The sequence below is a fragment of the Ranitomeya imitator genome, chromosome 2, assembly GCF_032444005.1.
Source record: "Ranitomeya imitator isolate aRanImi1 chromosome 2, aRanImi1.pri, whole genome shotgun sequence".
In the NCBI taxonomy this organism is placed as follows: Eukaryota; Metazoa; Chordata; class Amphibia; order Anura; family Dendrobatidae; genus Ranitomeya; species Ranitomeya imitator.
In genome coordinates this window covers 356,058,583-356,076,624 of record NC_091283.1, presented here as the reverse complement: position 1 = coordinate 356,076,624, position 18,042 = coordinate 356,058,583, and the positions used below count along the sequence as shown (strand labels likewise).

The 18,042-nt window shown below is 45.5% G+C and overlaps 1 protein-coding gene across 1 annotated transcript in view; it reads left to right on the top strand.

Moving 5' to 3' along the window:
* Positions 1-8,626: 8,626 nt before the first annotated feature.
* Positions 8,627-18,042, top strand: part of LOC138663781 (zinc finger protein 271-like) — a 41,962-nt gene continuing 32,546 nt past the window's right edge. Inside the window, exon 1 of the mRNA XM_069750114.1 lies at positions 8,627-8,683. The gene's annotated coding sequence lies outside the window, so the exon portion shown is untranslated. The remainder of the gene's footprint in view (positions 8,684-18,042) is intronic.

Sequence of the window (18,042 nt, the reverse complement as noted above, 5' to 3'; positions counted from 1 at the left end):
CTCCAGAGGATAAAGAGTGCAGTGCGCTGAGTGAGTACAGAGACTTGTTACCGGCGTGCGGTCACCCAGGGAAACTGGACAGAGGGAAGTTCGGCCTGTGTATTGACTGCGTCATATAGCCATGCATTGTTAATGGACTGTATGAAGAAGCTGAATACTATATTGACTGGGAGAAGTAACACAATAAAAGAACGTTTTGTTTGAACTTGCTTGGGTCACTGCTGTTTCACTGTATATGGTCCTATCGCTGCATCACAACTGTAAAAATACAGAAATAAAGAAGACAGTTCCTCTTTCACCAATTTATTGCCCAAAACGTTACCATGCAGGTTCGATGTAGTCCATATTCCTCGATTCTATCTATCAATATCTCTATCTACCCATTTACCCCATATCTATCTAACCTCTATGTATTTACCCCTTATCTATCTACCCTCTATGTATTTACCCCATATCGATCTATCCTCTATGTATTTACCCCTTATGTATCTAACCTCTATGTATTTACCACATATCTATCTAACCTCTATGTATTTACCCCATATCGATCTATCCTCTATGTATTTACCCCATATCTATCTACCGTCTGTCTATTTACCCCATATCTATCTACCCTCTATTTACCCCATATCTAGTTACCCTCTATCTACCCTCTACCCCATATCTAGCTACCCTCTATCTACCCATTTACCCCATATCTATATACTCTCTATTTATTCACCGCATACCTAGTGTCACGATGCAGAAATAGGAAAACAGGAGATGAGGAATCTGGGCCCCTGAACTGCCCCTCAGGCTAGGGGAAGCCCTGTCTTTCCTTAACCTGGGGATACCCTTGAAGGTAGGGAGGCCCAAGTTACCGACCTGACCCTGTCTCCTGTTAAACCCTGAACTAAACCCCCAACCCCCACCCCAGGAGGTGAACAGAGAAAACAGCACCACAAAGCAAATAAATAATATTGAGGGGTATCCAAAGGACCTGTATAACCAACAGTCAGCTGATGCACCAGGTGACCTTTTAAAGGAAGGTGGGAGTGATAACAAACATCAGATGACCTAGCAACAATGCAATGCAGTGCAATAACACCAGCGGCCACCGGGCGGAGTAAACTGCATTAACCCCCAATGACCAGAAAGGAAAAATGTTTATATCTGAGGGAAACCAGATCTGCCACAGATCCAAACATGGATCGTGACACCTAGCTACCCTCTATTTACCCCATATCTATCTACCCTCTATCCATTTACCCCATATCTATGCTGTTTATTTACCCCATACCTATCTACCTTCTATCTGCCCTATTACCCCATATCTTTCTACCCTCTGTCTATCCCATATCTATCTACCCCAGGAGTGTCAAACTGTATTCCTCGAGGGCTGCAAACAGGTCATGTTTTCAGGGTTTCCTTGTATTGCACAGGTGATAATTTAATCACCTGCAGAGAATGATTCCAGCACCTTGTGCAATGCTAAGGAAATCTTGAAAACACGCATGGTTTGAGGCCCTCGAGGAATGCAGTTTGACACCCCTGATCTACCCTCTATTTATCCCATATCTATCTACCCTCTATTTACCCCATATCTATCTGCTCCATGTCTATCTACCTTCTATTTACCATATATCCATCTACCTTCTATTTACCCCATATCTACCTCTATCTATTTACCCCATATCTATCTACCCTTTATTTACCCCATATTTGCCCTCTATTTACTCTATATCTATCTACCCCATATCTAGCTACCCTGTTTAGCCCATATCTATTTACCCTATATCTATCTTATCTATTTACCCCATATCTGTCCTCTGTCTATTTACCCCGTATCTATCTACTCTCTATGTACCCCATATCTATCTACCTTCTATTTACCACATATCCATCTACCATACTCACTATTTACCCCATATCTTCTGTATCTACCCTCTATCTACACCATATCTATCTTTTCTCTATTTACCCCATATCTATCTACCCTCTAATTACCCCATATCTATCTACTCTATCTACTTACGCTATACACTGTGTGCAGAATTATTAGGCAAGTTGTATTTTGATCACATGATACTTTTTATACATGTTGTCCTACTCCAAGCTGTTCAGGCTTGAGAGCTAACAACAAATTAAGTAAATCAGGTGATGTGCATCTCTGTAATGAGGAGAGGTGTTTTCTAATGACATCAAAGCCCTATATAAGGTGTGCTTAATTATTAGGCAACTTCCTTTCCTTTGGCAAAATGGGTCAGAAGAGAGATTTGACGGGCTCTGAAAAGTCCAAAATTGTGAGACTTCTTGCAGAGGGATGCAGCAGTCTTGAAATTGCCAAACTTTTGAAGTGTGATCACTGAACAATCAAGCCTGTCATGGCAAATAGCCAACAGGGGTGCAAGAAGCGTGTTGGGCAAAAAAGGCGCGAAATAACTGCTCATGAATTGAGGAAAATCAAGCGTGAAGCTGCTGAGATGCCATTTGCCACCAGTTTTGCCATATTTCAGAGCTTCAACGTTACTGGAGTAACAAAAAGAACAAGGTGTGCGATACTCAGGGACATGGCCAAGGTAAGGAAGGCTGAAAAACGACCACCTTTGAACAAGAAACATAAGACAAAACGTCAAGACTGGGCCAAGAAATATCCTAAGACTGACTTTTCAAAGGTTTTATGGACTGATGAAATGAGAGTGACTCTTGATGGGCTAGATGGATGGGCCAGAGGCTGGATCAGTAAAGGGTACAGAGCTCCACTCCGACTCAGACGCCAGCAAGGTGGAGGTGGGGTACTGGTATGGGCTGGTATCATCAAAGATGAACTTGTGGGACCTTTTCGGGTTGAGGATGGAATGAAGCTCAACTCCCAGACCTACTGCCAGTTTCTGGAAGACAACTTCTTCAAGCAGTGGTACAGGAAGAGGTCGGTATCGTTCAAGAAAAACATGATTTTCATGCAGGACAATGCTCCATCACATGCCTCCAACTACTCCAAAGTGGCTGGCCAGTAAAGGTCTCAAAGAAGAAAAAATAATGACATGGCCCCCTTGTTCACCTGATCTGAACCCCAAAGAGAACATGTGGTCCCTCTAAAAATGTGAGATCTACAGGGAGGGAAAACAGTCTACCTCTTGGAACAGTGTTTGGGAGGCTGTGGTGGCTGCTGCACGCAATGTTGGTCGTAAACAGATCAAGCAACTGACAGAATCTATAGATGGAAGGCTGCTGAGTGTCATTGGATCGCCTCCAGACACAAGGCCACGGGGTACTCGGTCTGGGGTTGTCACGGTGGCTAGACCCGGCCAGTGACCCTGCTAAGGGGCGTCCAATAAAAGGGTGATGGTGCATAGTGCGAGGAATAACGAGGACACAGGTTTGCAGTTTCTTTACCTTTTACTGAAGGTTTCAGGATCCTCAATCCAAGACACTGTCAACCGGGCTGTCTGAGACCGGCCGGTCCGAAGGCACATTCAGAGTTCCCTTTGCAGGTGGAAATCAGTGTCTACCCACTAGCGCCTGTGTGTTGTAGTGCTTCCCTGCTGAGCATTCAGGATAGTCCTCACAACTTCTGTCCTCGTTCTTTCTAGATCTTTCTCTTCTCCGTCCCCCAGGTATGTTATGGCTAGGATGCACCTTTATGACAGGTAGGCCTGGAGTTATTCTGGAACCCTAGTGTCGCCCCTCTCCCACAATTGCCTCCTATGTCCTTCTTAGGTGTTGTATGGTAGACAGCCAACCTGTAATTAACTGTCCTGCCGCTGTTTGAAGTAATGCGTGGAGACTGTTACTTCCTCGGTGCTCCGGCCACCGGCTATGCGCCTCAGTAGGATGTTGCCATTCTCGGGGTACGACTCCTACTGGCTCTCCTATGTACTTGATTTCGTTTTCTCACTGTCCACAATATCCTTCGCTTTGTGTCCTTTCTTTAGATACCGCCGCAAGGTAGTGCAGGCGTGGTTCCGTAACAATCTGTCCTTTCGCTAGGTACCTGCCAGATTTCCCAGTTCCGACAGGTCCTCCCTGGATCCCTCCCAGGCTTCGTTCTCTCTAACTTCCTGTCCAACCCCTAGTTTTACCAATGTGAGGAGTGGCCCAATAAATAAAGCCTTTTACTCCCCCTAGTGGCCGGAGTGTGAAGTGTAATGTGTGCTGGTGATACCTGGTCAGTAGAACTCCTTTAGTGCAGTCAGACGTACCATCACTCCCCTTAGTGGCAGAGCGACGTTACTGCAACGACCAGATCTCTGGGGCGCTGCATCCTCATAAAGAAAGGTGGTTATATTGGTCACTAATTTTTTGTAATTTTGTTTTTGCATATCAGAAATGTTTATTTCTAAACTTTGTGCAGTTGTATTGGTTTACCTGGTGAAAATAAACAAGTGAGATGGGAATATATTTGGTTTTTATTAAGTTGCCTAATAATTCTGCACAGTAATAGTTACCTGCACAAACAGATAGCCTTCTAAGATAGCCAAATCTAAAAAAAAACCTCTCCAACTTCCAAAAATATTAAGCTTTGATATTTATGAGTCTTTTGGGTTGATTGAGAACACAGTTGTTGATCAATGATAAAAAATAATCCTCTAAAATACAACTTGCCTAATAATTCTGCACACAGTATATATTTACCCCATGTCTATCTACCCATTTACCCCATATCTATCTACCTTCTATTTATCCCATATCTATTTACCTTATATCTACCTACCCTCTGTATATTTACCCCATATCTATCTACCTTCTATTTATCCCATATCTATTTACCCCATATCTACCTACCCTCTGTCTATTTACCCCATGTCTATCTACCCATTTACCCCATATCTATCTACCTTCTATTTATCCCATATCTATTTACCCCATATCTACCTACCCTCTGTCTATTTACCCCATGTCTATCTAGACTCTATTTACCTCATATCTATCTACCTTCTATTTACCCCATATCTATCTGCCTCATGTCTATCCACCTTCAATTTATCCCATATCCATCTACCTTCTATTTACCTCATATCCATCTAACTTCTATTTACCTCATATCTAGCTACCCCCTATCTATTTACCCCATATCTAGCTACCCTATATCTATTTACCCCATATCTATCTGCCTCATGTCTATCCACCTTCAATTTATCCCATAGCCATCTACCTTCTATTTACCTCATATCCATCTAACTTCTATTTACCCCATATCTAGCTACCCCCTATCTATTTACCCCATATCTAGCTATCCTCTATCTATTTAGCCCATATCTATCTACCCATTTACCCCATATCTATCTACCCTATCTACCCCACATCTATCTACCCTCTATATACCCATTTACCCCATATCTATCTACCCTCTATCCATTTACCCCATATCTATCTACCCATTTACCCCATATCTATCTACCCAATTACCCCATGTATATCTACCCTCTATCTACCCATTTACCCCATATCTACCCTCTATCTACCCATTTGCCCCATATCTATCTACCCTCTAACTACCCATTTACCCCATATCTATCAACCCTCTACCCATTTACTCCATATTTATCTACCTACCAATTTACCCCATATCTATCTACCCTCTATATATCCATTTACCCTATATCTATCTACCCTCTACTTACCCCATATCTATATATTTTCACATCTAATAACATAGCAAAGAGGGACAAAAACACATACAAGTCTTCTACAAAAATGCTTGAGTTTCCAATTGAGTGCCATTATACTTGGTACTTGAGACAAGCACCAGAGTCCGACCTGCTTGATTCCGAGCTAGAGTTCCGAGCGTTTTAATGCTCGCTCATCACCAACTACGCATCATCAATACCCAATTATTATTATTATTATTTATTGTTATAGCGCCATTTATTCCATGGCGCTATACAGGAGGGGTATACATAAAAACAAGTACAATAATCTTAAACAATACAAGTCATAACTGGTACAGGAGGAGTGAGGACCCTGCCCGCGAAGGCTCACAATCTACAAGGGATGGGTGAGAATACAGTAGGTGAGGATAGAACTGGTCATGCAGCGGTTTGGTCGATCGGTGGTTACTGCAGGATGTAGGCTTGTCGGAAGAGGTGAGTCTTCAGGTTTTTTTTGAAGGTTTCGATGGTAGGCAAGAGTCTGATGTGTTGTGGTAGAGGGTTCCAGAGTAGGGGTGATACGCGAGAGAAATCTTGTATACGAAGAGATAAGAGGGGAGTAGAGAAGGAGATCCTGTGAGGATCGGAGGTTGCGTGTAGGTAAGTACCGGGAGACGAGGTCACAGATGTATGGAGGAGACAGGTTGTGGATGGCTTTGTACGTCATGGTTAGGGTTTTGTACTGGAGTCTCTGGGCAATGGGGAGCCAGTGAAGGGATTGACAGAGGGGAGAGGCCGGGGAATAGCAGGGGGACAGGTGGATTAGTCGGGCAGCAGAGTTTAGAATAGATTGGAGGGGTGCAAGAGTGTTAGAGGGGAGGCCACAGAGCAGGAGGTTTCAGTAGTCAAGGCGAGAGATGATGAGGGCATGGACTAGGGTTTTTGCAGATTCTTGGTTGAGGAATGAACGGATTCGTGAAATATTTTTGAGTTGAAGTCGGCAGGAAGTGGAAAGGGCTTGGATATGTGGTTATATATCTACATCTATACCTGGTGATGGTGCATGTGTGGGGGGGCGTAACGTTATTGGGGCCGCTGACATCTGAAGTTGAGACTCCTGACAGCCCCTCTAACAATCTTACTAAATGTGATGATGAAAACTCCCAGAGGTGAAGCAGTTACTGCAGGGTAATAGTTGGCCCCTAAAAGACACTTCAGAAAATAACATCACAAAAATGACAGATCCACTGAGGGAATTTCCTGCTAAACTCATAATCCTTCTAACATCCTAAAAACAGAAGAGGACATTGAAAAATGTAATGCCTTCATATAGTAGACATCCGGTGACTGGTGATAATTCCTTCATGTGTGGCGTCTATTTGTCTCCAAGTAGAGAAATCACACGTTACATTCCACACATAAAACTGTGGAAAAGGGTGCGGGGTAATTGTGCTCGTAGTTAGGGGCAAATAATGCTGGAAAAGGGACCGTGAGTCCGTGTTAGGCCGGGGTCACACTAGTGTATAATATGGATGACTGCTATGTGAGAAAACATTGCATAGCACTCGGACCACTGTTAATCTATGGGGCAGCTCCCATCGCGGTTTTTATTCTTGGGCTTATTCAGCGTGCCACTGAAATCGCTGCATGCTGCGATTGTACGCATATATCGGCCGAGTCTCGCCAATGCAAGTCTGGGTGCGAGAAAAAAACAGACACCACACGGACCATCCGTGTGACTTGTGAGAAATACGCACACATTTTCCTCATTTCAGCCCATTGAGCCATTAAATTCATTGGGGAAAAGCAGTGAGAAATGTAAAGCCATACGGATATTATACGGATACATAGGCGCGAGGAAATCGCATTGCAAACACATTACACAGATCACCATACGGAGAACACTTGTGCGACTCTCGACAGGGAGACTCCGATCGATTTCCCATACGTAAAGTGTAATGCTGGCGTAAGTAAGAGACCGGGAGAGACTTCTACCAAGATGTCCCAAATCTGTAAGCGAGCGAGCCGCACTCCCGGGACTGGGCCCAGGGCAGAGAAACGGCTGTAAGGGGAAAACTGGGTGTGCTAGGGGGGGGGGGGGGGCACAATAAAACACGTGGCTCTGCTCCGTACACCTCGGAAACACGCGGCTCCGCTCCGCACACACACGGCTCCGCTCTGTACACGGTTCCGCTCCGTACACCTCGTACACACGCGGCTCAGCTCTGTACACCTCGTACACACGCGGCTCCGCTCTGTACACCTTGTACACACGCGGCTCCGCACCGTACACCTCGTACACACGCGGCTCAGCTCCGTACACCCCGTACACACGCGGCTCAGCTCTGTACACCTCGTACACACGCGGCTCCGCTCTGTACACCTCGTACACACACGGCTCAGCTCCGTACACCTCGTACACACGCGGCTCAGCTCCGTACACCCCGTACACACGCGGCTCAGCTCCGTACACCTCGTACACACGCGGCTCCGCTCTGTACACCTCGTACACACGCGGCTCCGCACCGTACACCTCGTACACACGTGACTCAGCTCTGTACACCTCGTACACACGCGGCTCCGCTCTGTACACCTCGTACACACACGGCTCAGCTCCGTACACCTCGTACACACGCGGCTCCGCTCTGTACACCTCGTACACACGCGGCTCCGCTCTGTACACCTCGTACACACACGGCTCAGCTCCGTACACCTCGTACTCACGCGGCTCAGCTCCGTACACCTCGTACACACGCGGCTCCGCTCCGTACACCTCGTACACACGCGGCTCTGCTCCGTACACCTCGTACACACACGGCTCAGCTCTGTACACCTCTTACACACACGGCTCTGCTCCGTACACCTCGTACACACACGGCTCCGCTCCGCACACATCATACACACACGGCTCTGCTGCATCCACACTGTAAACCCCTCCTGACCCCACACATAAACTTCCCTCATCCAGCACCATGACAACCAGCACAGCAGAGTCCTGCATACACTGAGGCCCCTGATCATGTGACCCCTGACTCCTCCCCTCCTGTGACCTCATCACAGGTCCTGTGCTCACAGAGCAGCCATATATGTGGTGTGCGGCTCTACAGGTGGAGGTAGGTGCTGGAGATTCCTCATTACTGGGGGGGCAGTAACCCCTTCAGTGCTGACACTGTTTAGATGTTTTTTGTTGTCATTTTATAAAAATAACGTTTTTATTCCCCTCTGATAGATACGACCCAACTAAGGAGACACATAATCCTCGCCTAGTACTGTGCCCCCTCTGCTCCCCCCCCACACAGTATAATGTTCCCACAGTACCACCATCTAACCACACAGTATAATGTTCCCACAGTACCGCCATCCCCCCACACAGTATAATGTTCCCACAGTACCACCATCTCCCCACACAGTATAATGTACCCACAGTACCGCCATCCCCCACACACACAGTATAATGTACCCACAGTACCGCCATCCCCCACAGACATAGTATAATGTTCCCCCAGTACCACCATCTCCCCACACACAGTATAATGTTCCCCCAGTACCGCCATCCCCCCACACACAGTATAATGTTCCCACAGTACCGCCATCCCCCCACACACAGTATAATGTTCCCACAGTACCGCCATCCCCCCCCCACACAGTATAATGTTCCCACAGTACCGGCATCCCAACACATAGTATAATGTTCCCACAGTACCGCCATCCCCCCACACAGAGTATAATGTTCCCCCAGTACCGCCATCCCCCCCACACAGTATAATGTTCCCACAGTACCGGCATCCCCACACATAGTATAATGTTCCCCCAGTACCACCATCTCCCCACACACAGTATAATGTTCCCCCAGTACCGCCATCCCCCCACACACAGTATAATGTTCCCACAGTACCGCCATCCCCCCACACACAGTATAATGTTCCCACAGTACCGCCATCCCCCGCACACAGTATAATGTTCCCCCAGTACCGCCATCCCCCACAGTATAGTGTTCCCCCAGTACCGCCATCCCCCCACACACAGTATAATGTTCCCCCAGTACCGCCATCCCCCCACACAGTATAATGTTCCCACAGTACCGCCATCCCCCCGTACACAGTATAATGTTCCCCCAGTACCGCCATCCCCCACACACGGTATAATGCTTCCCCAGTACCGCCATCCCCCCGCACACAGTATAATGTTCCCCCAGTACCGCCACCCCCCCACACAGTATAATGCTCCCCCAGTACCGCCACCCCCCACACAATATAATGTTCCCCTAGTACCGCCACCCCCCCACACAGTATAATGTTCCCCCAGTACCGCTATCCCCCCCACACAGTATAATGTTCCCACAGTTCCGCCATCCCCCACACAGTATAATGTACCCACAGTACCACCATCCCCCACGCATACAGTATAATGTTCCCCCTGTACCGTTATCCCCACGCACACACCGTATAATGTTCCCACAGTACCGCCATCCCCCACACAGTATAATGTACCCACAGTACCGCCATCTCCCCACACAGTATAATGCTCCCCCAGTACCGCCATCCCCGCACACAGTATAATGTTCCCCCATTACCGCCATCCCCCCACACACACAGTATAATGTTCCCCCAGTACCGCCATCCCCCCACACGCAGTATAATGTTCCCCCAGTACCGCCATCCCCCCCACACATTATGACACTACAAGTTGCTCCCCATAATATGTCACCCACCTCCTAATAAATAACTCCTCCCTTCCCCCACTCCTGGTGCAGATACAGATGCCCCCGGGACACAGCACCGACCTCCTGGATCAGTTTCCCAGGGCTGGAGATGTGGCCCCGGGGCCGGTGCTATAGATGTATGAGGGGCTGTTATCTGCGGGAGAAGCTGTACATGTAATGGAGACATTCTGGGGACAGATTATCCCAGCAGTAGAACTTTTTCTCTTTAGTGAATGTAGCTGGATTTTACCTTGTTGTTTTCTCTTTATAATTTAATGACCCCATTGTTAGGCCCCGGCTGTCATGGTGATATATTGGGACGTGTCTATGGGGAACACATGACTCCCCCTCTCTGTGTCCCAGATATAATGGAGGAGGCTCTCTGTCTCTGTCTTTCTGCCTCAGATACAATATTAGATGTTGTCTCTCAGTTACCTCAGATATATAGAAGATGTCTTCTCCCTGTCCTCATCAAGAATGGAGAATGTTCTTTCTCTTTTGCTAAAACTGTGATATTTATTTTTCTCTTGGAACCTGTCGGGTCGCCCATTGCCTCCAACACCAGCAGCAGTCACATACTTATGACTAAATTCCCTCCCTAACCAGCCCTGTATAATGTTATTCAGTTTAATTAACCCCTTAGCGACCGCCGATACGCCTTTTAACGGCGGCCGCTAAGGGTACTTAAACCACAGCGCCGTTAATTAACGGCGCTGTGGAAAAAGTCCATAGCGCCCCCCAGAGGCCGATTTTCTCCGGGGTCTCGGCTGCCGAGGGTAGCCGAGACCCCAGAGAACATGATTCGGGGGTTTTTTAACCCACCCCGCATTTGCGATCGCCGGTAATTAACCGTTTACCGGCGATCGCAAAAAAAAAAAAAAAAAAAAAGCGATCTCTTTTTAATTTCTCTGTCCTTTGATGTGATCGCACATCGGAGGACAGAGAAAAGGGGTCCAAGGTGGCCCCCCAATACTCACCTAGCTCCCCCGATGCTCCTCGTGTCTCCCGGTGGGCGCCGCCATCTTCAAAATGGCGGGCGCATGCGCAGTGCGCCCGCCGGCCGGCACCGGGAGAATATTTGGGGTCTCGGCTGCCGGGGGTAGCCGAGACCCCCAAAGAGCACGATCGGGGTCGGTATTACCGACCCCTGTTTTGCGATCGCCGGTAACTAACTGTTTACCGGTGACCGCAAAAAAAAAAAAGTAAAGTGTAATTCTCTGTCCTCTGATGTGATCGCACATCAGAGGACAGAGAAATAGGGGGATTCGGAGACCGTAGCATACTCACCTAGGTCCCTGGATCGTCTTGCTGCTCCTCCTGGCTGCCGGCAGCAGAACATGGCGGACGCATGCCCAGTGCGCCCGCCATCTGTCTCCATCTGCCGGCCGGCAGGAGAACAGCAGTTGGGGCTAAAATTAGGGTTAGGGGTAGGGTTAGGGTTAGGGGTAGGGTTAGGGTTAGGTTAGGGTTAGGTTAGGGTTAGGGGTAGGGTTAGGGGTAGGGTTAGGTTAGGGGTAGGGGTAGGGTTAGGTTAGGGTTAGGGGTAGGGTTAGGGGTAGGGTTAGGTTAGGGGTAGGGCTAGGGTTAGGGCTAGGGTTGGGGCTAAATTTAGGGTTAGGGTTGGGGCTAAATTTAGGGTTAGGGTTGGGGCTAAATTTAGGGTTAGGGTTGGGGCTAAACTTAGGGTTAGGCTTCTTTCACACTTACGTCGGTACGGGGCCGTCGCAATGCGTCGGCCCGACATACCGACACACGTTGTGAAAATTGTGCACAACGTGGGCAGCAGCTGTAGTTTTTCAACACATCCGCTGCCCAATCTATGTCCTGGGGAGGAGGGGGCGGAGTTACGGCCACGCATGCGCGGTCAGAAATGGCGGATGCGACGTACAAAAAAACGTTTCATTGAACGTTTTTTTGTGCCGACGCTCCGCCAAAACACAACTGATCCAGTGCACGACGGACGCGACGTGTGGCCATCCGTCACGATCCGTCGGCAATACAAGTCTATGGGCAAAAAACGCAATCCTGCGGGCACATTTGCAGGATCCGTTTCTTGTCCAAAACGACGGATTGCGACGGAATGCCAAACGACGCAAGTGTGAAAGTAGCCCTAGGGCGAGGGTTAGGGTTGGGGCTAAAGTTAGGGCTAGGGTTGGGGCTAAAGTTAGGGTTAGAGCTGGGATTAGGGTTAGGGTTTGGATTAGGGTTGGTATTAGGGTTAGGATTGGCATTAGGGTTACGCTTGGGATTAGGGTTAGGTTTGGGATTAGGGTTAAGGTTAGGGTTGTGATTAGGGGTGTATTGGGATTAGGGTTAGGTTTGAGGTTAGGGTTGAGATTAGGATTAGGGGTGTGTTGGATTTAGGGTTTTGATTAGGGTTATGGTTAGGGTTGACATTAGGGTTGTTTTGGGGTAAGGGTTGTGATTATGGTTAGGGTTAGTGATTAGGATTATGGATGAGGTTGGGATTAGGGTTAGGGGTGTGTTGGGGTTAGGGTTGGAGCTAGAATTGGGGGGTTTCCACTGTTTAGGTACATCAGGGGGTCTCCAAACACGACAGCCAATTTTGGGCTCAAAACGTCAAATGGTGCTCCCTCCCTTCTGAGCTCTGCCGTGCGCCCAAACAGTGGGTTACCCCCACATATGGGGCATCAGCGTACTCGGGATAAATTGGACAACAACTTCTGGGGTCCAATTTCTCTTGTTACCCTTGTGAAAATAAAAACTTGGGGGCTACAAAATCTTTTTTGTGAAAAAAAAATATTTTTTATTTTCACGACTCTGCATTCTAAACTTCTGTGAAGCACTTGGGCATTCAAAGTTCTCACCACACATCTAGATAAGTTCCTTGGGGGGTCTAGTTTCCAAAATGGGGTCACTTGTGGGGGGTTACTACAGTTTAGGTACATCAGGGGCTCTGCAATCGCAACATAATGCCCACAGACCATTCTATCAAAGTCTGCATTCCAAAAAGGCGCTCCTTCCCTTCCGAGCTCTGCCGTGCGCCCAAACAGTGGTTTACCCCCACATATGGCGCATCAGCGTACTCGGGATAAATTGGACAACAACTATTGCAGTCCAATTTCTCTTATTACCCTTGTGAAAATAAAAATTTGGTGGCTAAAAAATCTTTTTTGTGGAAAAAAAAAATATTTTTTATTTTCACGGCTCTGCATTATAAACTTCTGTGAAGCACTTGGGCATTCAAGGTTCTCACCACACATCTAAATAAGTTCCATGGGGGGTCTAGTTTCCAAAATGGTGTCACTTGTGGGGGGTTTCCACTGTTTAGGCACATCAGGGGCTCTCCAAACGCGACATGGCGTCCAATCTCAATTCCAGCCAATTCTACATTGAAAAAGTAAAACGGCACTCCTTCTCTTCCAAGCTCTGCGGTGCGCCTTAACAGTTGTTTACCCCCACATATTGGGTATCAGCGTACTCAGGAGAAATTGCACAACAACTTTTGTGGTCTAATTTCTCCTGTTACCCTTGTGAAAATAAGAATTTGTGGGCGAAAAGATCATTTTTGTGTAAACAAAAGCGATTTTTTTATTTTCACGGCTCTACGTTATAAACTTCTGTGAAGCACTTGGGGGTTCAAAGTGCTCACCACACATCTAGATAAGTTCCTTAAGGGGTCTAGTTTCCAAAATGGTGTCACTTGTGGGGAGTTTCCACTGTTTAGGTACATCAGGGGCTCTCTAAATGTGACATGGTGTCCGATCTCAATTCCAGCCAATTCTGCATTGAAAAAGTCAAACGGCGCTCCTTCACTTCTAAGTTCTGCGGTGCGCCCAAAAAGTGGTTTACCCCCACATATGGGGTATTGGCGTATTCAGGAGAAATTGCATAACAAAATTTATGGTTACATTTCTGTTTTTACACTTGTGAAAATAAAAAAAATGGTTTTGAATTAAGATGTTTGCAAAAAAAAGTTAAATGTTCATTTTTTCCTTCCACATTGTTTCAGTTCCTGTGAAGCACGTAAAGGGTTAATAAACTTCTTGAATGTGGTTTTGAGAACCTTGAGGGGTGTAGTTTTTAGAATGGTGTCACACTTCATTATTTTCTATCATATAGACCCCTCAAAATGACTTCAAATGTGATGTGGTCCCTAAAAAAAAAATGGTGTTGTAAAAATGAGAAATTGCTGGTCAACTTTTAACCCTTATAACTCCCTAACAAAAAAAAAATTTGCTTACAAAATTGTGCTGATGTAAAGTAGACATGTGGGAAATGTTATTTATTAACTATTTTTCATGACATATCTCTCTGATTTAAGGGCATAAAAATACAAAGTTTGAAAATTGCAAAATTTTAAAAATTTTCGCCATATTTCCGTTCTTTTCATAAATAATCGCAAGTAATATCGAAGAAATGTTACCACTAACATGAAGTACAATATGTCACGAAAAAACAGTCTCAGAATCAGCGGGATCCATTGAAGCGTTCCAGAGTTATAACCTCATAAAGTGACAGTGGTCAGAATTGCAAAAATTGGCCTGGTCATTAAGTACCAAATTGGCTCTGTCACTAAGGGGTTAATGTTTATAAAAACATTTATAAGCTCTGCTTTTCCTATGCTAATTCCTTTCTGACTAGTAGATGAGGTGTTGGTTTCTCCAGACTAGTCGGCCATCTTTCCATGTCATCACATCCCTGTGGGTGTGATAACATACACTACCGTTCAAAAGTTTATGGTCACTTAGAAATTTCCTTATTTTTGAAAGAAAAGCACATTTTTTTCCAATGAAGCTAACATTAAATGAATCAGAAATACACTCTTTATATTGTTAATGTGGTAAATGACTATTCTAGCTGCAAACGTCTGGTTTGTAATGCAATATCTTCGTAGGTGTATAGAGGCCCATTTCCAACAACCATCACTCCTGTGTTCTTATGCTACTTTTTGTTTGCTAACTGTGTTAGAAGGCTAATGGATGGTTAGAATAACCTTGAAAACCCTTGTGCAAGTATGTTAGCACAGCTGAAAACAGTTTGGCTGATTAGAGAACCTATAAATCTGACCTTCCTTTGAGCTAGTTGAGAATCTGGAGCATTACATTTGTTGAGCAAAAAAGGGGAGAAGCCAGCGCAGCCTAAGGTTAAGACGCAATACATAAAGTGCACACACTGCCCATCCAGAGCCACAGATGAAGAGTGAGACAGGCTGAGGAATAGGTGCATAATTAAACAAAGCCTGAGGCAGGGCAGGGCTGCTATGTGTGTGTACAGCAGCCTATCAATCACTGAGACACAGAAAGAATGGCGCACATAACCAGGCGCGGCGCACGGCAACAGTGGTGGTCAGCCACTTACCAATAACAGAGCAAAAAAGGGGAGAAGCCAGCGCAGCCTAAGGTTAAGACGCAATACATAAAGTGCAAATGCACATATTAATTTCTAACTGTATTATCAAAATGAGACATTTAGCAAACAATTGATCAATTCTTTGAGCCACCCCGCCTCTTCACGGCAATCTCATACTGGAGCAGTCCTACACTTCTCCCCTTTTTTGCTCCATTACATTTGTTGGTTCCATTAAACTCTGAAAATGGCAAGAAAAAAAGAACTTTCATGTGAAACTCGACAGTCTATTCTTGTTCTTAGAAATGAAAACACAAAAGAGCACAGTGAGGTCAAAAATACTCTTGTAAAAAAAATCACAGTAATAAGCAAGTGCTTGTCATAAGATGGAAAAAAACAGGGTATTTAGTTGATACGTTTTTTTGCAAAAAAATGTATACTAAGCTGCTCCACCAACCGTCAAGGTATACCCTTATAGAGCAGTCCTATCTAATGTATATAATCCCTATCTGATGTATTTAAAACCTGATCATCTGTATAATACCTGTATAAGCAGGGTTCAGAGAAGGAATATCCATGTGGACATGCTGGATGGAACAGCTAAATGCAAATGACCCACAGAGGAGTGGTGGACTCCCCAGTCTTGTAAAAACAAGAGAACAATTATAGAACCAGAAACACATGGGCTACTTGCACATTGAACAAGTCTGTAGGATCCTGTTTACACCACCAAAAAACTTGGAAACACAAAAGAGCACAGTGAGGTCAAAAATACTCTGTTGTAAAAAAAAATCACAGTAATAAGCAAGTGCTTGTCAAAAGATGGAAAAAACAGGGTATTTAGTTGATACATTTTTTTGCAAAAAAATGTATACTAAGCTGCTCCACCAAACGTAAAGGTATACCCTTATAGAGCAGTCCTATCTAATGTATATAAATCCTATCTGATGCAAAAAAAAGTATCAACTTTATACCCTGTTTTTTCCATCTTTTGACAAGCACTTTCTTATTACTGTGATTGTTTTTTTTACAGCAGAGTATTTTTGACCTCACTGTGCTCTTTTGTGTTTTCAAGTTTTTTGGTGGTGTGTACAGGTTCCTACAGACTTGTTCAATGTGCAAGTAGCCCATGTGTTTCTGGTTTTTTATTGTTCTTAGAAATGAAGCCTATTCCATGCGAGAAATTGCCAAGAAACTGAAGATTTCCTTCAACGGTGTGTTCTACTCCCTTCAGAGGAGAACACAAACAGGCTCTAAGCAGAGTAGAAAGAGAAGTGGGAGGCCCCACTGCACAACTGAGCAACAAGACAAATACATTAGAGTCTGCAGTTTGAGAAATCGATGCCTCACAGGTCCTCAACTGGCAGCTTCATTAAATAGTACACGCAAAACGCCAGTGTCAACGTCTACAGTGAAGAGGCGACTCCGGGATGCTGGCCTTCAGGGCAGAGTGGCAAAGAAAAAGCAATATCTGAGACTAGCTAATAAAAGGAAAAGATTAATATGGGCAAAAGAACACAGACATTGGACAGAGGAAGATTGGAAACAAAGTTATGGACAGATGAATCCAAGTTTGAGGTGTTTGAATCACACAGAAGAACATTTGTGAGATGCAGAACAACTGAAAATATGCTGGGAGAGTGCCTGACGCCATCTGTCAAGCATGGTGGAGGTAATGTGATGGTCTGGGGTTGCTTTGGTGCTGGTAAAGTGGGAGATTTGTACAAGGTAAAAGGGATTTTGAATAAGGAATGCTATCACTCTATTTTGCAACGCCATGCCATACCCTGTGGACAGCGCTTGATTGGAGCCAAATTCATCCTACAACAGGACAATGACCCAAAGCACACCTCCAAATTATGCAAGAACTAATTAGGGAAGAAGCAGGCAGCTGGTATTCTATCTGTAATGGAGTGGCCAGCGCGGTCACCAGATCTCAACCCCATTGAGCTGTTGTGGGAGCAGCTTGACCGTATGGTACTCAAAAAGTGCTCATCAAGCCAAACCAACTTCTGGGAGGGGTATCTGGAAGCATGGGGTGAAATATCTCCAGATTACCTCAGCAAATTCACTTCTAGAATGCCAAAGGTCTGCAATGCTGTAATTGCTGCAAAGGGAGCATTCTTTGACAAAAGCAAAGTTTGAAGGAGAAAATTATTGTTTCAAATAGAAATCCTTTATTTGAACCTTGTCAATGTCTGGACTAGATTTTCAATTCATTTGGCAACTCATTTGATTAATAAAAGAATGAATTTTCATGGAAAACACAAAATTGTCTGGGTGACCCTAAACTTTTGAACCATAGTGTAAGTTTCACATGTCGGTGTCATCACCAGCTCATCCAAATCTCCCATTTGTACTTCGCTCATGTCAGCAGCATCACTGTGCCTCTGTAGCCAAGTGTACACTTCCCTGCTTCAAAGGTGCACTGCACATAACTGGAAGTTCAATAGAGCCATC